Source organism: Desmodus rotundus, chromosome 1 (genome assembly GCF_022682495.2).
Source record: "Desmodus rotundus isolate HL8 chromosome 1, HLdesRot8A.1, whole genome shotgun sequence".
In the NCBI taxonomy this organism is placed as follows: domain Eukaryota; kingdom Metazoa; phylum Chordata; class Mammalia; order Chiroptera; family Phyllostomidae; genus Desmodus; species Desmodus rotundus.
In genome coordinates, this window is record NC_071387.1 from 49,695,943 (window position 1) to 49,719,923 (window position 23,981).

At 40.8% G+C, this 23,981-nt stretch overlaps 1 protein-coding gene across 2 annotated transcripts in view; it reads left to right on the forward strand.

Annotated features, from left to right (window-relative positions):
- The window catches only part of KANK1 (KN motif and ankyrin repeat domains 1), a 189,456-nt gene that overhangs the window by 61,909 nt on the left and 103,566 nt on the right, over window positions 1–23,981 (forward strand). For both annotated transcript variants that reach the window (XM_053924038.2, XM_045191132.3), the window contains exon 2: window positions 4,116–4,241. The gene's annotated coding sequence lies outside the window, so the exon portion shown is untranslated. The remainder of the gene's footprint in view (window positions 1–4,115; window positions 4,242–23,981) is intronic.

Sequence of the window (23,981 nt, forward strand, 5' to 3'; positions counted from 1 at the left end):
GTGCCTTAATAAGCCCCTCAGATGACTGCAATTTATGCCAACGTTTTAGAGCCACCGCTTTTAGGCATGAGGAGTATATTTGAGTGCCTGTGTGTGTTTAACAGTCCCTTTTATAAATAATTCTCTGGAGAAGTAAAGGTATTTCTCATTTAAACTTTGGGGATAAAGAGCACCCTGACGCTCACTGTGGTATCTTCCAGAGCCCCTGACTGAGCACTGACCGACTGCTGACCATCCAGCTAGAACGTCATTCCCTCACTCAGGCTACAGCAAGGGGCCTCTGCGGCCTCCTCCCAGGTCACCCCCACAAATGGTCACTTCCGCCACAGGGAATGGAACAGGGAAAGCACTGGAGAATGCGGAACTTTCCACTCTGGGGCTAATGGTTGTAGGGGTAGAACCAAGCCAAAATGGCAACCCCATCAGAGAGGAATTCACTTTCTGATCTGATCTGATCACTAAAAAAAAAAAAGCATTGACCTTTGTTTTCTTTGCTTTAAGTGGAAATAGCCTTCCTACTTTATATATCTAGATATCAGGTAAGGAAGTATCCTTTATTCCCTTCATAATCTCTCTCAAGTGTGACTTTTTTTTTTGGCCTTTGCCAAGCAATTGAGGCGGGGCGGGGGTGGGGGGGTGGAATAATGAGTTTAGCAGTATAGTTTACGTGACTAGCAGTCAGTCAGATTTGTCTGAATGACTAATCCTAAAGGAGAAAAGCTCTTTTCTTGAGTCCTGTATACACATTTTTAAAAATTTAATATTTATTTATGTTTTCCCTGAGACCATATTAGTTTAAGAGTATATCTCATCATTGATTTTTTTCCAAAAAACATACGTAGATGTATAAATCTAGCTGCTTATACATTGTTACAACATTAGTGCAGGTTTTTAAGGAAAAATTAAGTGAGACAATTGGAAATATCCATTACCAATTTGGACTTTTCCATTTTAAGAAATTGTACTTGGGTGTTCATGGGGGAAGTTACTCCAGACCCTACCATTATCTGTCAGAAAACTGACAGCTCTCTAGACAACTGTTTTTTTTCCTGTATAATGTTTAACTTTTTTTTTTTTTTTTTTTGAAACGCAGGCCCAACCTATCTAAAGAGTCCCTCTTTAAGATGACAAGCCTACCCACTGGGCGGAACTGAGAGCAGAGCGCCCTAACTCTGGAAGTGTTACTGTTACATTGTGATTTAATAAACTGTCTGCAGCTGAAACCAGGAGTGAAGGTGGTGCGGCTTGTACACCGCAGGAATTCTAGAAAATGCTGTCTGGGCAACCAGCACGTTTACGGAGGACCTGTGGACGCCCCTTCATCTAGAATTTCAGTGCAAGCAGTACATGCAATATTTATACAGCACAACGCTGCTTCACCCCCGACAAAAGCGTGGGTTCAGGTGTATAGTGTTACTGCAGACATCACTAAAGTAAAAGCTGCTGAAGAACCTTTAAGGGTATTTGGAGTGTTAGAAAGTCAAGTACCTGGCATGGGGTTAAGTTTGTAGTGACTGATCCAATGGCCCTGGTTCCTAAACATAAATATTTATCTTGTTGCCAGAATGGCACTTAGCAGTAAAGACATGTCACGGAGGAGGGGGAGGAAGAGAGTTTACTAAGATGAAACTAAAGGAATGGCTGGTGCAGAAGGAAGGAAGAATGAGGTGAGGTGTTTTTATTGGGCTGTTCAGTCAGGTAAATGTGAGGGTAGAAAAGAACCAGCACAAACTTTTTGGCTTCCTAACCATGGTTTGTTTTGTTTTGTTTGTTTATTAAATTTATTGGGGGTGAGATTGATTCATAGGATCATACAGGTTTTGAGTGTACATTTCTATGACACATGATCTGTATGTTGCATTGTGTTTCATCTCTGCTCATCTCCAATTTGCTCTTCCAGTTTCTCCCTTTGTCCCCTGCAGTCTACATCCTGTGCCAGCCCTATTGAAAATTGCCCTCAGGTGTCACCAGTGACCTCCTTACCAATTGTTAAGTCCAGTGTCCTCTGTTCAGTCCCCATCCGCAGCATTTGCCTTCACTTGTCTTTCTCTGGGCTACTTTCTCTGGATTATTTTCCTCCTCCTGTTACCACCCCCATCCCATCCTCCTTATCTGTTCTTCATCTCCCGTCAGACTTCACCAGTCAGATTTCCCCGAGTCTTCTTATTGCCCTTAGAATTTCCACTTCGTCTCAGGGCATCAGCCATCTTTTTAGAGGCAAAAGTCTAGGAAACAGGCTTTTCCCACTATGACTCCTCCCTGTTGCTGGGAGTTGGGTCATAAAATATATTTTTTGGCAATTAGGACACGTTCGCTTTAACACAAGATCTCTGCACAGTGGACGTGCGCGAGCTCCTCTCCCGGCTCACGGAGAGGCCCCTGGGTTGTCTGTGGCAGCCTGCCCTTGATGGTGGTAGAAGTTCCGTGTGTGAGCTCATTTGCACAACAGTGTGCATGTGTGTGACACCATTGAACTGCGCACTTTAAAAATAATGGTTGAGATGTTAAATTTTACATTATGTTTATTTTACCACTATCAGTTTTTTTAAAGAGAAAAGGTAATTGTGGAGTAAATAAAAGAATCTTACCTCAAGACCCAAAGGCTTATAAATTTCAAAACAGCATTTGCTGAATTGACGCAAAAATACCAGGTTTGTAAAAACTCTAATGTTGCCCATGCTGAAAAGTGAAAAACTAACTTGAAATAATCAGCACAGTCCCTTTCCAGCTGGACAGCTAAGGTCGGTGAACACAAAACAACGGGCAGTACAGTTAGCCCCACCCCGTGAGAGCTGAGTTGTCGGAAAGGTGTGCATTGCCAGGACTGGGGCGGGGCCCTGCCGGAAGGGGAAGAAAAGGGTACTTGGCAAGGGGAACGATAGGGGTGAAGGGAGCATGTGTAGACTTAGCTCATTAGAACAGAAGGTCTTTGGTGGAAATTGGAAGAAGAAAAGAGAAAGTAGATTTAGACTATGGAAGAACATGAAAGTTAATAGAGGAGTTTATTTTTTTTTGATGGCTGAGAAATTTATTACCCCCATGAAAAAGGAAATAACAGAATGCTAGACTTGGAAATTAGAACAGGGAACATCAGAGCTGGAGGTAATCCTTCCTATAAGGTGGGGTGGAGATGGCTGTTTAAGTAGGCGTTCCTGACCTGACAAGATCTCAATGTTTTTATTTTTACAGCAACCTTAAGGGCAGATGATATTATTCTCATTTTATGTATAGCACACTGAGTTCTGAGGATATACAGTTTGTCTAAGTTTTGCTGAGTGCCTGGGCCAGGACATCTGACTTCAAAGCACAGTGAGGATGGAGAACATTGAAACCAGTTCTTCATCTTGTAGTAAAGTGACCTGACACCCAGGAGAGAGGGGACCTGTTCAAGGTTATAGAAATAATAGGATGAAAGTAGTTGTTCTGCAAGAGAGAGCGGACAGGTGGTGATCTGCAGAGAGACCAGCTTTGAGCCTGCTGTTATAAACAGGCAGGGGTGTCAAAGAATTTGGTACGAGTGGTGGGTTGGAGTGAAAAAGAAGAGGTGGAGAGCAGTAGGCCATACAAGGGAAAGTTGGGTGGACTGATCTTGGGATGAAGGATGATGGAGAGGAGAGGATGACTTGAAAGTGATCCCACTGTTTTAATCCCGAGTGACTGCCGTTACAGAGATCTTCAGTGGAGCTAGTTTGAAGAGAAAGGCCAGCCACATGTTTCTTAATGGAGTGGTCTGACAGAAATGACAGGTATTCACAGATTAAAATTGATGATGTTCATGAGCTTCTGAGGTACGAATGGAGAACAGCAATGGGAGTGAAGGTGAAAGGCTGTGAGGGGCCAGCCCTGTTCCTTGACGTGATGGTGAAAGATGTACCCCAAGAGCAAGCGACTAGCTTTTACCTAAAGCAAAGGAGACCTGCGCTCGTGTGACATCCCAGGTTCTCTTCTGTTCCAGCCTGCCCCTTCTGCCCCAACAGGAAAACGACTTACTTGTACTTGGGTTCCTGTGCTGCGTGGCTGTCTCTTGTAATTGATTCCTCTTTCCCGCAGGTCTGGAGTCTAGAAGGGATATTTCTCCATCACATTTCCCTCAACGAGATTCCTTTGTCTTTCAGAATGATTGTCACGGTACCGGATGGACTGCTGAACTGCTGAATTACTTCCATCCTCTGACCCCAGCAGACGATTGTCCGTGGAGTTGAAATATTTATTGCAGTAATTTCTGGCCATACATAATTGAGGTAAGGTATACTTCCTTCCATATACCTATCATGAAGTTATCATGCCTGTCTCTTTTACATTTGCTGTTTAAGAGACATTAATCCATTTCTCCCCTACCTTTTGCGCTCCAGTAATCCCTCAGAGTGCTCCTAATCTGCGAATGTACACATTGGTGCAGAAAAGACATTTATAGGATGAAATATGAGCAAGCTGTTTGACTCTGTAGAGTAAAGGGGAAAATGTATTACTCATTATAGTAAGTCAGTAAAATATCCTATTTCCATAAACACAATATGCGCGGAGTGGATTGTGCTAGAGGAAATCAACAGATCGAAAGGAGTATTATTAAGGCTCCTTGAAAAACATGGGGATACTTAAATATTAATGCCTTGCTGGCTTTATCTAAGTACAGGACATCTAGGAAACGCTGAGAATGTAAAAGGAAAAATCCGGTACTGCACATCCAGAGATCATCAGTGTTGAGACTGTCCCGCGTCACCTGTGGTACTTGCTGTGGTGTGCGTGTTGTGTGGGTAATTTGCTAGGGGTTTTCAGATGAGTGGCATCACCAGCCTGTTGGTGCCAGGCTCTGTACCAACCATGTTACATACATGAATTCATTGATTCTCACTACCCTGTGAGGATGGTACATTTTGTATCCGCGTGTAAACATAACAAAACTGGGGTTCAGAGAAATTCCACGCCCTGGCCGTGCTCACACAGCTGGGGAGCCCACGCAGAACTTGAGGCAGTCAGTTACCAAAGCCTATACCAAGGGGATTTTTTGCACCCTTCTTTTCCTTAACAAAATACTAATTTTCTTTTTTGCTACAGCATCATTGTAAATGACTTCACCATGTTCACTTACATGGGAGTGCCGTGGTTTCTCTACCCCATCTCCTTTTGTCGGACATTTGCTTTTCTGTATCTGCTTTCAGAAATAACATTGCAGTGACCGTCTTCTGCGCACGTCCACGATTCGCCCAGGACAGATTACTACGAGCGGCATTGCTGCGTCAGGGGGAATGTGGGGCTTTACTGTTCAGGTTTTCCTACACTCTGCTAATTGTCTTCTCAGAAGGTTGTAGCGGTTTGTAGTCTCACTAGCAGTGTATGCAAGTGCCTGATGTCCCTCAGCCCTCAGCAACATTGGTAGTTAGCAATTTGGATACTTGTGTTTGCCTTTTAAAGTGATTCCAGGTGTCCTTGTTTAGGTCCATATTCTTGCCTCTAATACTCCAGAGCTGTGGCCTGCTGACTGGCTCCTTTCTGTCCACTCTGTAACTCACTTTGTCACAAAAGAAATTTCAGGACAGTGGATAAAAGCATGGGCTCTAGAGCTAGATGGCTGGGCTCAAATTATGGCTGTACTACTCTGCCTCAATTTCCCCATCAATAAAATGATAATAATAATCAAACCTCCCTTGTAGTGGTGCTAGGTGATAGCTGATACAAAGTACTTCAGAATAGTGCCTGATTCTTGGTACATGCGTATTCATCGTTAGCTGCTACGGTTGTCTTCCAGAAGTCCACGCTCATATGATTAAGAAAACCAAAGGTTGTGCTTGTTTTGAATGAAATGTGGTTATCATATTTGTAGAAACTAAAGTGCTGACAGTGTAGTATTGTTAGTGTTAACACAGTGGCCACCCTGAAGGTCACAGATAACCATCCCTGCCTGAGTGGATGCTGAGAGGTCAAGGATAATGAGGAAACATACCAGGAATAACTAGAATGTTAAAGTGCCTTATACATTCACAGAGCACTTTCCCACGCATTGTCCTACCTGATGCTCACAGCACAGCTGTGAGGGAGGTGGAGCTGCTATTATTAACCTCGTTTTACGGAGGAGGAAGTTGACTGGGAGGAATTCAGTGACTTGCTCACGTAAGGCCACGGAAATGGTCAGTGGCAGAGTGGGTGTGCACTCGAGGCTCTCTGTCCGTAAGTGCACACTCTTGGTGCCTCATGACAATGATGATGAACTGAGGAGGTACAGGGGTAGATAGCCAGGTCTAGAAGTCTAATCTTTTCCACATAGGCCGCAAGGAAGCAGGAATGCCTCAGTATTGTTCCCCCAAATCTGCTCTTCACATAGCAGAGTGATCTGTTTGGTATGTAATCACATCTTGGCACACCCCTGCCGGAGCCCGCATGACATTCTCCGTACTGTGGCTGGCAAGGCCAGGCATGATCAGTCTTTGCCTGCTCTCCAGCCTCACCTGTCTCTCACTCTAGAACACTATGTTCCTTCCCCACTGGCCTCCTTTCAATTCAGCGAACACGCCAACCTCTTTCTTGCCCCTGGGATTCTGCAGGTGCAGTTCTTTTGTTTGGAGTGTGTGCCTGTGTGTGTACACACATGTGCTCATACACCTTTCTCATGGCTGGCTCCTTCTCTTTCAGGGAGGCACTTCCCAGAGAGCTCTGGAGCAGGCTGTTCAGGTTCCCTAGGGTTCACTCGGCTTCCCCATTTACTAGCTCTGTATCCTTGAGCAGGTTACTGCACCTCTACCTCCCTGTAACATAAGAATCATCATCATAATAGTACCTGTTCCAGAGTTCTTGAGGTCTAAGTGGGTTAACTCATGCCAAGCTCTCAGAAAAGCACCCTGAGCAAAGAAGAGCACATCTGTGGTTAGCTGTTACCAAGATCGTCCCTTTTCAGGCGTCAGCTTAAATCTCACCTCAGTCAGAGTTCCACCAACGCTGGTTATTCTCTCCAATGTTCTCTCCCTTGTAATCCTGCTCTTTCCCCCTTTAAGTACGTATCAGTATGCAGTTATTTTTATTTCATTTTTCTGTTTCCCTCTCTAGCCTGTGACTCTGTGGGAACAGGGGCTGTGTCTGTGTTGTCCACAGCGAGGCCTCTGCTGCTTAGCATGTAGTGTTTCTAGAATGAATGAATGAGTATCTACATTTTCAACCACAGGATTGCATAGAAATTCTGCCTGTGTTTTCTTACTGCAGTTTGATGGTTTCATTTCACATTATAAAATATTTCATCTGCATGAAACTTAGTCTGAAGTGTGATTTGCAGTGTGAATGAAAACTAATTTGTTTTCCAAATGAGTAGCCAATTGCAGTTTTTGTGATTTCTTTTAAAGAAAGCCCCAATCCAAATTACAGTCCTTTGGAACTCCGATCTTTATTTTGTTAGTTTTTCTCTCCTTGGGTAATTCTTTTACACAGTCAGTGGAGAAAGTCTTCATCTAGTTGAGTCAAATTTCTCATGAACGTGCTCGCCCAGTACCAGGAAGGTGCTCCTGGGGTCCCCTACCACAGCCTACCATCGAAGAGGAAGACCTCATGTTACCACGTAGGGACTTCTCCCATTTGCTCAGAATCTAATGCTGCAAAACCGGATAGGCATTTTAGACGATCTTGTTTCAGATGTTCTGTCTGCCCTTTTTCAAAAACTATTGATGTGTCTCAGTGCGTTGGGTGTTGTCTGTAAACCTAAAGGTCTGAGGTTCGATTCCTCGTCAGAGAACACGTGTCTGGGTTGCAGGCCAGGTCCCTGGTTGGTGGCATGCAAGAGACAACCAATTGATGTTTTTGTAGCACATCGATGTATCTCTCTTCCTCTTTCCTTTCCCCCTCTCTAAAAATAAATAAATAAAAATCTTTACAAGCACTTTTTTTTTAATCCTCACCCAAGGACATTTTTTTATTGTTTGAGGTGTGGGGGCAGGGGAGGAGGGTGGGGGAGAGAGAGAAATATCGATTGCCTTTTTGTAGGTGCCCTGAATGGGAATCAAACCTGCAACCTTTTGGTTACTGGATAACACTCCAACCAACTGAGCCATACCAGCCAGGGCCTAAATAAAAGTCTTTGAAAAATGATTGGAACCTAGAAACTCAACGTTCCAATGACTACATTACTATTCCTTAACTGCTTCTTGCGCTTAGGTGAGACACACAAATGCTTTGGCACAGACCGTGTATTGTAGTTTGGAAAAATTGTTTCTGTATTTTCCATATTGTTATATAACCATTCCTTTTCTCATTTTAACCTTAGAAATTAAAATTAATGACAAAAGTAATATTCATTTTGACACATTCAAGCCATAGAAGATGTATACAGAAAAAAGGTGACCCTCGCATCCCGCTTTCTGGTCCACCTCTTAATATAATCACTGCTGAGTTTATTGTATATTCTTGTAGACTTTTCTGTGCTTAGTCAATATACAGGGTGGGGCAAAAGTAGGTTTATAGTTGTGAGCATGCGAAATGCAGTTTATTCTTGGATTACTGTTTACTAATTATTATATTACTTTCTATGTGAACAACTGTTAACCTACTTTTACTCCACCCTGCATTAGATCTTCACACACACACACACTGGCATGCTTTTTTGGGACAGTGTCATAAATGCACTTTGTTATACACATCAATGGGCTTTGGAAATACTTGAAGCCTTTGTTTTCTAGCTGGCAGCATCTTAGAGAGGTCACTGAGTGGTATTTTCCCAGGACTTTACACACCAAGTCCCGCTTAGTTTGTTTGAAGCACTGGGTGTAATCTTCCAGAGGGCAGGGGCTCTGGCACAGTTGGGACTGTGCAGTAATCTGATGATGATTTTCCTCACTACAGAGGAAGAAATGAAGACTTAAAAGGGGAGCCAGTGGAGTGGGAAAGAACAAAATTCTTCTAAGTTCATGAGGGTGTACATTTGGCGAAATGTGTTTCACTGGGTTATGTAATAAGTAGTCTGATTTCCAGGGATGGCAGATGGGGTGCTGTCAGGTCATAAAATTTTTCATAACTTTGTCTCTCATCATTCTCTTCTGCTTCTTTGTTATCGTTGTCATTGGTCCATGAGACTAGAAGATCAAGTTTGGGATGGAGTAGGGAGGAGGGCGGTGACTCCCCGGGCTGTGCCCTTCACACTGGCATGAGAAAGTCCGCCGCCGGCTGCCCGGCTTCTGATCTATGGCGCTGCATTCCAGAGAACTAACTGTAAGGGTTTCTGGAAGTGACGGGGGCTCTGGACTTTGCAGAATTGCACTCGTCAGGGTTTTTCACAGTGCCCACCTTATTACACTAGAGAGGCAAGTTTCATTGCTTAAAGGGACAATTTACGGCAGTGGGCTTATCTCCTGGTTTAGCTCTTTATGTTTTTCTGCCCCTTAATAAAATGTGAAGTCACAAAGCAATTAAATGGTAGTGTAGTTTTCCAGCAGAAGGCGGGGAAAGGCTAACCAAAGGAAAAGGCTAACATGATTGACAGAGGCTGGCTGGAGATTTACATTGAGAATAACTCGTTCTTCAAAACTTTCTTCATTTTCTTGTGGGAATTATGGGGTAAATCATACACCAGGAGGATGGATGATTAAAAATTCAGGAGTTATGATTTCTTTTTGACTTTGTAAGTCTCTAAATCCTCCACCTGAGCACAGAGTTCTCATTTCAAGAACTTGATGAAATGGTGAGAACCTTCCCTGCCACGGGTTGGAATGAAGTGGAAATACTTTAAAATCTTAAATTGTTAATAAGCTTGGGATTATTTTAATTTTGTTAAAATATCTTAAGATTCAATGAAATGGAGAATTCATGAGTGATTTTTTTCCCTTTAAATTCAGATTCACAGATGTAGATTATTTTTCAATAGTCAAAAATATTTAATGGGATTTCTAGAACTGTTAGGTTCTAGAATTTTTAAAATAGCATTAGTAATTTTTAATAATGACACTTAAAATGAGGAAAAATTAGAAAAAATTGAACACAAAAATTTAGAGAGTTAAGATTCCCTGTCCCTCTTCTTCCACCCTCCTTAACATATAAAGTAAATACTTTTGATATAGCCACCTTGTATTCATGATGACCTATTTATTCCAATCAAGAGAATTAAAAAATACAAAGAAGTTCTATATGTCATTTTTTCTTATTACAGAAACACTTTGATTTTAAGAAGTGTTGAAAAGCTGCCTCTCAAAGTTCTGTTTGTTCCCTAGTAATCACTTTGAAATGGTGAAAAAGCTTAAATTAAAATGTGAGTGTTGGCACCAGTGGAGAGAAGGATTAACTAACAGTTAATTTATGTGACCCAGAAGGTAAGTGGCTAAGAGGACACTGCTTTTTCTGGTGCCTGGAAAACACTCTGAAGGGGAGACCTCATGCCTTAGCAGGAGCTCCCCTACTCCCAACTTGACCGTGACAAAAAGAACAAGAACCAAAAGATGAACTGCAGAGCGATTCTGCTGCTCTACCTGCTTCCAGATAGGCTAGTCGTGAGAAGATTTGTGCTAAGCAAATAGAAAAAAAAATGTTCATTTCTAGAGCTTGGTAAAATGGTAGCAAACAACTTTTGTACTGAATCAGGAAATCTCTTTCAGGTCCCTACTCAGGGTCCTGTGTGAGCCATGGCTCAGTTTCCTCACCTGTGGAGGAGAGTGTGGGGCTTCTTTGAATGCCCGTTGCTTCTAGATTGTTTGGTTAGAGGGGAGAGTAAAGGCTGCCAGGGCTGACTGTCCTCTCAGCCCTTACTCTGGTCTGTTTCTCAGGGAGCGGGTCCTTTTGCTGCCCTGGGGCCAGTCCTCATTCACAGTCCCCGGTTTCGGGTATGTTTCTTTTCCCCTGGCAAGAGTCCTCTATCCAGAGTGTTCTACAGGGAGGCATCTGGGTGCCCAGGATGCTCATCTGCACTGGTGCCACTGCCTCCCTCTTCCATGGTAAAACAACTCAGCGAGGGACTGGAGTTCTGCTCTTAACCTAGAATATATTATTTCTTTTTAGTAGCATTTCTCTATAATGAGATGAAATTTATATTATAAAAATTAACAGTGTAAAAATGAACAGTTCAGTGGCATTTAGTACATTCAGTGTCGAGCAGCTGCCACTTCTGTCTAGTCCCGAAACATTTTCATTTCCCCCCAGAAAACCCTGTATCCATTAAGCCCCAGTAATTTCCATTCCCTCCTCCCATAGCCCCTGGCAACCACAAATCTGCTTTTGGCTCTCTGATATACAGTTCTGGCTATCTCATCTATTGTAAGTGAAATCATACACTATGCAACTTTTTGTTTCTAGCTTCTTTTACGTAGCATGTTGTTGCATGTATTGGCCATTTTATGACTGAATAATATTCTGTTGTACAGGTATGCCACAGTTTCCTTTTTGTTCACCCGTTTGGGCCTCTTCTACCTTTTTATTATTATAAATAATGGTGCTGTGAACATGAGCGTAGAGTATTTGAGTCCTTGTTTTCAATTCTTTTGGGTACGTATCTAGAGGTGAAATTGCTGGGTCCTATGGTAATTCTATTTAACTTTTTTGAGAAACTGCCAAACTGTTTTCCATAGCAGTGGACCATTTGCATTTCCACCAGCAATGCATAAGGGTTCCAGTTTCTCCACACTCTTGCCGACACTTGTTATTTAACCTTTTTAAAAAATTATATCCATACTTGTGAGTATGAAGTAGCATTTCATTGTGATTTTGATTTGCACTTCCGTAATGACTAATGTTGATTGCTTATTGGCCATTTTTATATGTGCTTTGGAGAAAGTCTATACAAGTCCTTTGCTTATTTTTAATTGGGTTGTCTGTGGTTTGTTACTGATTTGTTTCTCCCATTCTTTAGGTTGTCTTTTCACTTTCTTTTTTTTCTTAAGATTATGTTTGTTTATTTTTAGAGTGGGGGAAGGAAGGAGAAACAGGGAGAGAAGCATCAGTGTGTAGTTACCTCTTGCATGCCCCCTACTGGGGGCCTGGCCTGCAACCCAGGCATGTGCCCTGACTGGGAATTGAACTGGTGACCCTTTGGTCCGCAGTCAAGCACTCAATCAACTGAGCCACAGCAGCCAGGGCTCTCTTTTCACTTTCTTGATAATGTCTTTTAATGCACACGGTTTTTATTTTGTTGAGGTTCAGGTGATCTACTTTTTGTTTGTTTTTGCTCATGCTTTTGGTGCCACACCTAAGAATCCATCATTGTGAATCCAAAGTTGAGAGGGTTTACCGCTGTGTTTCTCAAGAATTTCATATACCAGGTGGGGCAAAAGGAGGTTTACAGTTGAGGGTATGCAAAACACAGTTTATTCTTGCGTTATTATTTACTGATTATTGTATTGTCTTCCATATGAATAATCGTAAACCTCCTTTTGCCATACCCTTTAGTTTGTTCATCTATATTGAATTAATTTTTCATATTGTGTGAGGGAGGAGTCTAACCTCATTCTTTTGTGCGTGAATATTCACCCCAGCACCATTTATTGAAAAACCTGTCTTTATTTGTTAAATGGTCTTTCTAACCTTTCGTACAACATCATTGGTCATGTATGGGAGGGTTTGCTTCTGGACTCTTAGTTCTGTTTCATTGGTCTATGTGTCTATTCTTATGCCGGTACTATACTCTTTTGATTACTGTGCTTTGTGGTTAGTTTGGAAATTAGGAAATGTGAGTTCTCCAACTTTGTTCTCTTTCAGTTATTGTTTTAGCTGTTCAGAGTCCACTATAGTTTCATGTGGAATGAAGGACCACGTTTCCATTTCTGCAAAAAAGACTTGGAATTTTGATGCGGATTTCATTGAATCTCTTAGATACTGTATTTTGCCATGTATATAACGTGTACTTTTTTGGCCAAGTTTTTGAGGGAAAGATAAGGGTGCGCATTATACATGGGTACTACCTGAAATACCTTGTGTCTGTTCTTGTGTTTTGTAATTCTTTGTTACATAACATTTATTGTACTGTGATATGTTCAAAAAAAATGCTGAAATTCCTTTATAATACAAAAAACAAGCATCTAAATAAAAATAAATAACAAATTGAACTAAAAATTAAAACAAAAGATTTTTTCCCCTGAAAGTTTGGGCCAAAAATGTGGGTGCACATTATATACAGGAGTGCATTATACGTGGCAAAATACAGTAGTATTGCTATCTTAACAATGTTAAGATTTCCAACCATGGCCATGGATGTCTTTCCATTTATTCAGGTCTTACTTAATTTCTTTCAGCAATGTGTTGTAGTCACCAGTGTACAGGTGTTGTGCCTTTTCCATTAAATTTATTCTTAGGTATTTTATTCCTTGGATGCACTTGTGAGTGGAATTGTTCTCTTGGTTTCCTTTTTAGATTGCTCATTCCTAGTATATAGAAACACAATTGCCTACTCATTATTTTTAGGGGTTTTTTAAAATTTTAAATTAAAAAAGTAGTCTCCACTGGTTATTTAAAAAGCAGTAGGAAAGAACTCCACTACCCCTTCAAATGTTCCCTAGTATGGTCCCTGTGAAGTTCCATACGTGTCCTTTTGTATATTTCCTACGCATGTATGAACACACACATTTTCTTCCTTTGAGTAGAATCACAGTGTACTTAGTCTATGTTTAACTTGTTTATTTCTTACTTCATTATAGATTATGAATATTTTTCTGTTTCAGTACATCTAGAATTACCTTATTCCTCTAAACTGCTGCAGAGTGTACGGATGTACTGTACTTTAAGGTTTGCTTGGTTTTTAATGAGCGTTTAGTGAGTTTTCGGCTTTTTGCTATTAGAAACAATGCAACAGTTAACAATCGTGTTCCTACATCAGTGTATGCTTGTGTATTTCTTTAAGGTAGTTTCCTATAGGTAGAATTGCTAAGGCAAAGAATATACACATACTACCTTTTGATGGACAGCAAGAAACCTTGTTTTGTTTTGTTTTCAACTGCCTGTTTAATACAGTCATAGATGCTAGCCACTATTACCTAAGAACATCACAGTGAGGAATTAAATGCTTGGAAGAAGTGGAGAAAGAGGGCGTGTCTAACCATTTTTATTCTCACATGGTGTGGTAGCACGTATAATAATCTAAATAGAATATCATAACATTCCTTTGGGGTATGTTTATGAGCTGTGTAAACAAGGTATTTTTTAATGCATTATACTGTTAGGTGAAGAAGAAACTAGTAGCACATGTGTGCCTCTTGGGCTTTTCTCTCTCTCTCCCTCTGTGCAGCCCACCCCACCCCACTACTAACCTGTCCTTCATTACCTCCCCCACCACCATTGCTGGCAGTCATTCTGAAATAGCTTTGGATTTTATGCTGTAAGATCTTTTGCTTATTGACAGATTCTGTGAATACCCAGTGTTCCAATCCAGTACTATCATTATTTTGTTATACTGCTCAAACTGTTCCAGAGTTGTTCATTGAGGCTTCCTTCAGACTGGCCCCAGTGCCTTTCGACATGTTCCCATCTTTTCTCATTTTGTGGCTCCCTCAGGTATTTCAGGCTTATCTTGTATTTTTCTAGCTCTAGCCCTGGAACCAATCTCTTCCTCAAGCACCCTGGATCCTTTTACTGGAGAATGGTGTTTAGAAACCAGTATCTGTGTGTTAGGTGTGCACATTGCAACTGGGGTGCCATTGCTTCTGTCTTCCACCAGTTTTAAAGTGAGCTCCTCCCTGTGAACATGGATGTAGTGGGGTCTTGATGCTGCTAGGGAATAAGTCATTTTGATTAGGCCTCTTGCTGCTGATTGTTAAAAATCAGTGCACATTGGGAGGCCTGGAAACAAATAAGGATTTTGACTACAGATGAAATGGGTTAACTTTTTGTGGAAAAGTGCTTTTATATTGAAAGGCTTAGGTTAGCATTCAGATATCCCTAACATTCTTATATTTTTGACTCTCATTTTTAGTCCATTCCATCTTTTAAGGTCATATTTTACCTCTATTTGTTATAGAAGGTAGAAATCTGATGAATACCTATTAGAGTGTTTTTCTCAGTGTCTTAAGTACAGATTGATCATTCTATAATAAACTAATTTTATTTTTGCATAAGTCATTATATAGCATAAAACTTGATAAATTATTTATGTCCTTATAATTTTATTTATGTACAGTCAGAGGACATTGATAAAATATTTATATTACTTATAAGTGCTGAGAGCCTCTTTTCCTTAGAGATTCAATGTAATTTTTTTGACCGCTGCTTTTAATTCTTGCAAAGTAAATCTTGCCTAGATGAAATTACTGTGTGACTTTTTTCCCTCTGTAATTTTCCATATTTCTTATATCTCAACTTTTTTTGGTCAGCAGTTTCTGTGACAGTTAATTATGAAGTTAAGGCATTTTATGTGTGATTGGTAGGATTATAATAGTTGCAAAGTATATTCATCTACAGTGAAAATGATCTTCCTAAGCATTTTGCTCTGTTTCAAAACTCATTCTTGGGTCTTACTACCTGTTTCTTATAAACGGAAAAAGAATCTCTTGTTCCTCTTTCAAAATATAGGTGAAAGAGCAGTTTTATATCAGAATTTAAAAGACTGATGTTTTTCAAGGGCATTTTGTAAGAAATTTCCATATGCTTGCCACCCTGGTACACCTTAATTTGGGAGTGGGGTTAGGTGCAATATGGTACAGACCATGGCTGGCAAATAAAGCTTGGTGTTGTAATGTTTAGAAAATATGGCTGGGTGACCTCTAACTGTGTAAATGATCTTTACCAACAGTAGGAGACCTTGAAGTCCTTGATGTTGTTTTGATAAGTCATCATCGTATGATTACTCAGAAGAATTTCCTAAGTACAGCTTTGTGTGTCTTGCACTGAATTTAAAAATTACAGTGTAAGAGTTCTTCTTGGCACCTATTGATTCTAGTTGTGTAAAGACACCATGTTAACATTTAGTATTTCTTTACTCTTTATACTCCTTCTATCAATCATTGTCTTCTCTACCTTTCCCTAGTTCTAGAACAGAGACCTATTTATTAATAAATATTAATGTGTGTCCTAGTATTAATTAAAAGAATGAATGCACTTGTTTACATTTTTTTCTTTTAAAAATTCCCAAATTATTGTGAACTTACCATGCTTGCTTTTTTAAATTAAGGTATGGTTGAAGAGGCAGGCAGAGTATCAGTGGCTCTTGATTCCATTAAGAGCTGCCTCATCCTGTCGTACCTTGACTTTGGAGTACCAGTTCATAGATGCATGAGTGGCTAAGGTAAATGTTAGAGCTGATGTTCGGAGCACCAGACATATATTGGTCTCATTATTCTCATTCTTCATTCCATTTCTTTCCTGGAGACAAGATAAATGATGATGATGCTCATAATAACCATTTATTGAATAGGCACTACATTTCAGGCCTTACCTTGGACAGTTCAGTTTGCAAAAACCATCTAATTCAGTCCTGTTAGAAACCTTTTAATGTTTTAGAAATGGGAGTCCATGCTTGAAAGGTTAAATGACTTACCTAAGATTGCACAGCTAGTAGGTCAGAAAATGGCTTGGACTTTGTTTGATTGAGTTCAGTGCCCATTCCATATGATAAACTCTGGTTGTCATCACATCATGAAGATGAGAATGCTTTATGGTTGCCCTTCCTTCAAAGTATTTTTACATTTGTAAAATACTTCAGAATATTTTTTAATGATTTAAAAATGTTAGTTGGGGGGGGGTGCGGTTTCAGCCATTATCAGGCTTTTGGTTTCTAGATGTGAAATACTAGATAGGAGGCAAGGTCATTTTGCTCCCATATAGTAAAATCATGACTTTCCTTAAAGCTGAATACGACTTTTCCCTTGGACTGTCTTACTTTCTGTGAGTGGAAACTTCAGATTTTGGGCTGATGGCATGTAACATTTAATGACAGAGGAAGTAAAGCACTAAACATGACAGTATGTAGACTGTGAACAGGAGTCAGCTGTAACGGCTTTGACTGTTACTGTGAATGCCCCTGGCTCCCCCCACCCTGTACCAGGTGACATCGTGCGCAGTTCGGGTTTAGAAAGCCTGTCAAAATGATGCAGCTGGGAACTTTTCTGGGATAAATGCAAAGCCCTCCTCCAACACCTCTTCCATTTACCCTCCATAAACCTCTAAGGTATGAGTTTCTGTTTGTGCTGTGATCCTGATGAGATCTTCCTTTGAAAGAAGGGAGCCTTGAGAAAAGCAGGAGAGTGGATTTTCATCTGGGATATAATTAAAAACCTGCCTTACAGGTTCTGGACAAGTGGGGTCATAGGTTTTGGGCCTAAGATGGAAGATGGGTTTTGCTGTGATTTAGGATGATTGGGGACTTAAAGGAGCTACCCACCTTACGTAGTCTGAAAGCTCCCTTCTTGGGCTGAGAAGAGAAACGGTGGAGATCATATGCACGGCAATCACCAGTAACTTAAAGGGTGAAAGACGCTATTTGGCTCTTGAGTTTGAGTATTAAAAAGTCACGTGACATTAGCGTGAGTGATGCTTAGATTATGAGACAGAAAACTAACTGTCAGAGTGTTTTGTATTTACCGTGTGTGGCCCCGAGGTGGATAACAGAACCACCCACTTACAAGTAATCTTTCAGAGAAAGTTCTCGTCGTTGTATTAACAGACTGTTGGCAAGAAGCAGTTATTCCTGGTCTGTGTTTTGGTTGGTGCTGGGAAGTATCTTATTATCACTATGTAACTTAAATCACACCAAACAAGTGACTAGAAAACGAAACAGCAGGAAAAAATTCATCTTTTATCATTAGAATTTCCTTGTTGTAGAACATTTGGATTCATTGACCCCAGTGCCTGTTGAAATTCAAGTGTTCGTGGAAGGAGCGTGAATTCTGCCCTCCTTTCTGTGTGTGGGTATTGTGAGGGGGAGGCCCCAGAGAATGGTCAGTTACAGAATGACAGAGACCATCTCCCTCTACCCCCTTTTGGTTCTTATCCTTTCCTCTTTGATTTGTTGGTGCTCTTTGCTTGGCCTAACACTCCTGTTCACTGAATCCATTGCTCTTAACAAAGCCCAGGGGTACAGAGGTCAGCTTTGAGGGTGAGCTTTTTGTATATGATTTGGTTTGATGGTTTCAGATTGGGTGTGTTTCAGGTGGGTATGGAATAGTGAGTAAAGCTTCTCTGAGTCCGCTTTTGAGACACGGACTTGAAACAGCGCTGCAGTAAAGCTCTGGAGAGGATTCCCAGCCATTGGTCCTTGCAGATGCCTTTTGACGACTTCTGAGGTAGTAAAACTATTTTGACTACATATTCAATGCAGGAGAATTTTAGCTGAGTGTCATGTGATGCTATGAATGTAAGCTAAAAATGATAATTAATGTCAAGTTTATTTACTTCCAAATTGCCTTGTTAATGTGCACCAGAAATTTTTTAAAAAGGGGCCATCGTTCATATGCTCATTGTGTATTTTTCCATACAGTATTATTTTATATGGATGTTTCCATAAATGGTCAGAAGTCATATAATGGTCATTTTTTATTAGGAATACAATTTGATCAAATACAAATTTTACCCAGGAAGTGAATGGGATGGCCAGGCTAGCAGCTGAGCATAGTGACAAGGGAAAGAGGGGACAGTGAAGGAGACTTCCCTGATGCGCCACTCTCCCTTAGTGCTTTGTTATATGGGGAAATGAACAGCTTACTCAAGAGGGCCACTGTGCCCAGAATGGTATGCAAATGTGGCTTTGTAAGTGAATGAATATCTGGTAAGAATTATTTTATTGTGGGTAGCCAGGGGTGTCCAACCTGCAGCCCGTGGGTCACATGCAGCCCAGGATGGCTGTGAATGTGGCCCAACACAAAATCATAAATTCACTTAAAACATTATGAGATTTTTTTGTGATTACATATCACAATGTATTTAATGTGTGGCCCAAGCCAACTCTTCTCTTGCAGTGTGGCGCAGAGACGCCGAAAGGCTGGACGCCCCTGGTGGGCTATGACCAGGACAGGAAAGAGAAATGGTAACAGGATTAACTTGTTTCTGTAGACCTGACGGCATTTGGGGGGAGCACCGGTCCCACTTGTCCTGACTCTTCCTAGCAGAGTGGCTGATGGTTAAATAGGCTTTACCACTGGTGAATTCTGGTTCTGGGTTTTAACCATTCAGCTAATTTTATCAACTTAGTATGAGTATGTTTTCCTCTTAAAAGACCATAGGGGGAAAAACAAAAACAAAAGTCAAACAAAACAATCCCTCAGAACAAAAAGAAAATAAAAGACCACAGGGGAAGAAAAACTATGGAGCTTTTCCCCCATGTATAACTTTGAATTTCATACATAGAATATATGTTTTAAATGTAATGAATATATTATGTATAAAAATAAAAGGTGTCATATATAAGCCATTGCTTTCATATGACCACTGCAGCTGAAAAGGAGGACCAGAATCAGTGAGCTTTTAAAAAACGAAGTCCCTGCTTTCATGGAATGAACTTTCTAGTGGTTGGATGAGATGAGGCAGGCTAGTGAGTCAGTCGTTGTAAAAACCAAGAAGAAACTGGTGAAATGTAGGTGTCCACTCAGGTTTTTATTTTGAAATGCTTTATGCCCAGGGAAAACATTGGGGCTAAGATTTAAATTTTAATTTTTATGAGTTTTTATGGGACATTATTTAATACTGGGTTTTAGACTAATAATTAGTAAATGATACCCTCTTTCATATTCCTCAATTTTGTTTCATGCTGCTGGGCCATTCAGAATGGTACCCAGGTTAAATCTGGCATATCATAAGCCATTGGAAACAGATGGTTAAGTCTGCTAAACACAGGTTGGATTGGGTGCCTCTCCTGTGGGCTTGTCGGCTCTTGTACAGATTCCTGCTTCCACCCAGTTCCAGGATCAGCTGCACAGACCTGCCTCGCCCCAGTCCGGGAGGGCCAGCCTATTTTCTTCATCTAGCTCAGAGCCAGAGTTCTGGAAAAATTTCCTTCCAGGGCTGTAAGAACCTCTAACTTCCCCCTTTCCTTGTTCTCTTGACTTACTGTGCTGGGAGGAAATATCATGGTAGGGTGATTTTAGGCAAAAATTACTGAAATGGATGTGGTGTGGACTTCAGGTTGATCTCCGGGAAGCACGGTAACAATCCTCTTGGTCCTGGCCCCCTTACCCAGCTGTCTGTAGTGTAACATTTGCTTTTCTCATCAAAAATCTGTGAGTGGGGTTGGGGCGGGGAGGGGGAGGTACAATGCTATGGAATCTTTGAGGGAAAGAACATAGAGAGTTTAAAATTGTAACAATAATAACTTCATTTGATGTGTATCACATTCTATATGACAATAGACCAATCAATTCTCCTTTATTAATATTTGTGTATTCTCTGACAACCTGTAAGAACTATTTTGTCTCTATAAAATCTCTATTGACCAATATTTTAAGAGAAAAATAGCATTGCTTTAGAGCTTGTGAGATGAGGATGGTTAACCTGAGGGCATTTGCATGCAGGCACCATCGAGAGAGTTCAAGTTGCAAAGAGTGGGCTGTATCTGTAGTCTCTACTTCAGGAATAGTGCACATCGCCCAGGCTGATTTGGGCATCTGTCTTTCCTCAAGCCAGTGGATACAGACTTCACAAATTGTTTATGAAAGGTTGTCAGTTTTTAGGGTGTGACTGTTGAACCACACCTGAGAGGCTGGCTAGATGAAGACAGCTCATAAAGTTGCCTAAGAACCTCCACCCCAGTTGATGGTCCAGATTGTCCCTAAGGGAGGTGAACTGGCCCCACTAAGCCAGTGTAGAGACTTTGACTGGGATAAGGCAGTGGTGGTAATGCATAAACGTGCATTCATACACAGCACTTCAATACAGCATTTTCTTGGATGGAAGCATGAGAAATAGCATAGGAGCACTCACTCACGCTTCTGGTTAGCTTTCTGGGTCATGGGTGGCTGCCTACTGTACTTTCTTGCCCAGTTGTCCACTGGGACTTGAGCCTTTGTAAGATCATTTAAAATCCTTATGTTCTGCCCTGGCCCTTGTGGTTCAGTTGGTTGGAGTGTTGTCCTGTGCACCAAAAGTTTGTGAGTTCAATTCCCAGTCAGAGCACATACCTAGGTTGCTGGTTCGATCCCCAGTAGGGGAGCCCATGGGAGGCAGCCAATCAATGTTTCTCTCTCTCTGTCTCTCCTCCCCCTTTCTTCTCTATCTAAAGGAAAAAAAGAAAGAAAAAGAAAAGAAAATCCTTATGTTCTGAGAACTCAAAGGGAAAAAACTTGACCTCTAATTCTTCAGAAAGTTGGTTGAAACAATAATATATTTTTTTAAAAAGGCCATCCACCTGTATAAATAGTTGGCTTTGACTAGAATAAATTTGCCATGTTATGAAACTGATAATTGTGGTGGAGTTACTATGACAGTGTTTTAATTTGGAAAGTGCTTTGGTAAGTTTATAGTTCATAAGTTAAATGGGTTTATTTGTAAATTCTTAGGGAATTCCTTAAACTTGGGGTTGATTTCTCAAATCCTTTTAGAATAGACATAATAGACATTGATCCCAAGACCATTTTTTGCTTTTTAACCCATTGGAACTTCTGTTATTTCCTTCAGTGGACTTAAGTAAAATTTAGGAAAGCTTACAAATTCCGCCCCCAAAAGTCAACCCTAAATAGAGAAGAGGCAGGTCAATATCTTAATTTGGAACTATGGCAAAATTAATTTTTGCCACGAACAAGTAGTTGATATTTATTTGTTAATAAGAATCAGTAAAACATTTAAATTGTATGCAAATTCTTCCACTCTACCACTTTTTCATCTTTTTTATGTATTTTGTTTACATTTTACTTACGTGGTGTACTCTTTATTTGGAATACTACTTTTACTTTAGTTATCACAATTTTCCATTCATTTTCAGAAAGCTTTAAAATGATAGTGATAAGTAATACTCAGTCGCATTAATGTCCCATAATCTATAAACTGTCTTTCTCATGTTTAAAATGTGGATTGCCTCTAATTCTTTGCTACTTCAGACATCATTGTAGTGAAATCTTTCGGCCATAATAAATTATTTCCTTGGTATTATTAATTCACAAGAATAACTAGGTCGAAGGTATGAACATGTTTTGATTTGGTGAGTTTATCAAAGACTTTCTAGATTATGAAAATAATACATAATCATCCTAATACATTAGCGTGGAATGGAAGTATATGAAGTAAAACTTAAAATTCTCTGTGGGACCCCAGCGCTGTTCCCCAGTGGGGGCAAAGGTGGTGGTGTAGGAGGGGAAAAAGGGTTCTGAGCGGCAGCATGAAGTGGAAGTGGTGACGGCAAACTAGATAGTTAAAAAATAAAACGAAGTACTGGTTTACTTGTATGATTTTAAAAATGGAATCTAAGCAGTTCCTTCCTTGGACAAGACGTAGAGGTACCCAGTGTTGGATGACGGGCAGCTGGCTTGACAAAGTGCAGTTTCCTGTGTCAGATACTGTTCAAAGGTATCTGTGCCCCCGTGACTCTGATTAAGAGACGGCTGGAACCAGCAGGCCCCAGCTTTCCTGGCTTTAAGGAGCATTGAGGACTCTTTGTAGATAAAAGGAGAATTGTATATTCCAGGCCCTGGTGTGGTGACTAGACTTGGAAAGCTGGGAGGGTCCCTGGAGGCAGCCCAGGTGTGCTAAGGGGCGCATAGGCTTCTGTCTGCATTTCTGTGACCTGAATGTCTTTGAAATTTGATTTCATCTTCTAGACCCATGACAAAAATCAAGTTTGTGGTCTTCCTATTTTTATGGGAATTGTGGCTGAATGAAGGGAGAAAAGCCAACACATAAGACCACTCTTTACAAATGTGTTAATTTCCTCCCCAAACCCTTAGAAGAATAATGCAGTGGTGTTCTCCTATTCTGTTGTTTCACTAAATTGTTTTGAATTATTTGTCCCTAAAAGGAGGTGTCTCCTGTGTCCTGTATGTGCTCACTTTGCTACTCTGGCCTGAGTATAATTAGGTTGCCTTATCACTCTCCCACCAGCCCTATCACTATCCCTCTTCCTGAAGGGAAGGTTGGCCTGCCATGCATGGTGGTTTTTTGGCTTTTAGAGATGTTAACTATCAGTCCCCAGAGTTCCATTTGCTAGTTTTGGCTCCAGTCCACAGTTTTCTACCTATAAAAACAATAGTCCTGGCTTGTTGTGGCTCAGTGGATTGAGCATTGTCCTGTGAACTGAAGGGTTGCCCGTTCGATTCCCAGTCAGGGTACATGCCTGAGTTGCCGACCAGGTTGGGGGTCAGGTATTTGTGGGGACATGAGAAGCAACCGATCAGTGTGTCTCTCACCCATTGATGTTTCTCTCCCTCTCTCCCTCCCTCCCCCTCTCTCTAAAAGTAAATAAATAAAATCTTTTTTTAAAAAAACATGAGAACTAGGGAATCTTTTGGTACAGTTGCCACTGAGCCAACAGTCCTGCTATCTGGGCCAAATTCCTCATTGACTCTACATTGGTTTCTCATTTTTTAAGTTGGGTGTCTAGATTTACCTCCAAGATTCTGTCTAGGAGGACATAGATGGGGAGATGGTGGAGGCCTCAAGTGATGGCTGAAATTGGAATAAGAACCACAGGACCTGTGTTCCCTGTCTGTCATACTTTTCAGACATGCGTTAGCACTTGCTCCCTGCGCAGAAGCTGGGTTCCTAACAAAGAAGCCACTGAGAAGCCATGCTCCACTTCACTTTTTAATACAATAGAGTGTCTATTTCGTTAGATAGCAGTACGTCTAAAATTCAGAAGCTCAGATACCCATTCTCTGACCTTCAGATGATAACATCATTTAATTTCCTGGCCATTAAAAAAAACAGTATTTAATACATTTGTAGGAATAGAAGGAAGGCAACAAAGACTAGAATTTTATAATATACATTAGACATTTATGTGAAAGATGTTGCATTTTTCAGAGACATTCCCCTATTTTCACATTTTCTGTCTTCCTCAGAGCAATAAGCAGTAATGGCTGCTCTCATAGTGAGCTGCTCCCTTGTGTTAGACGGTAGTTCTATCTTCAGGCTTCAAGTCATTACCATCTCCACAGACCACCTTTTATTTGACTGCAGAGTCT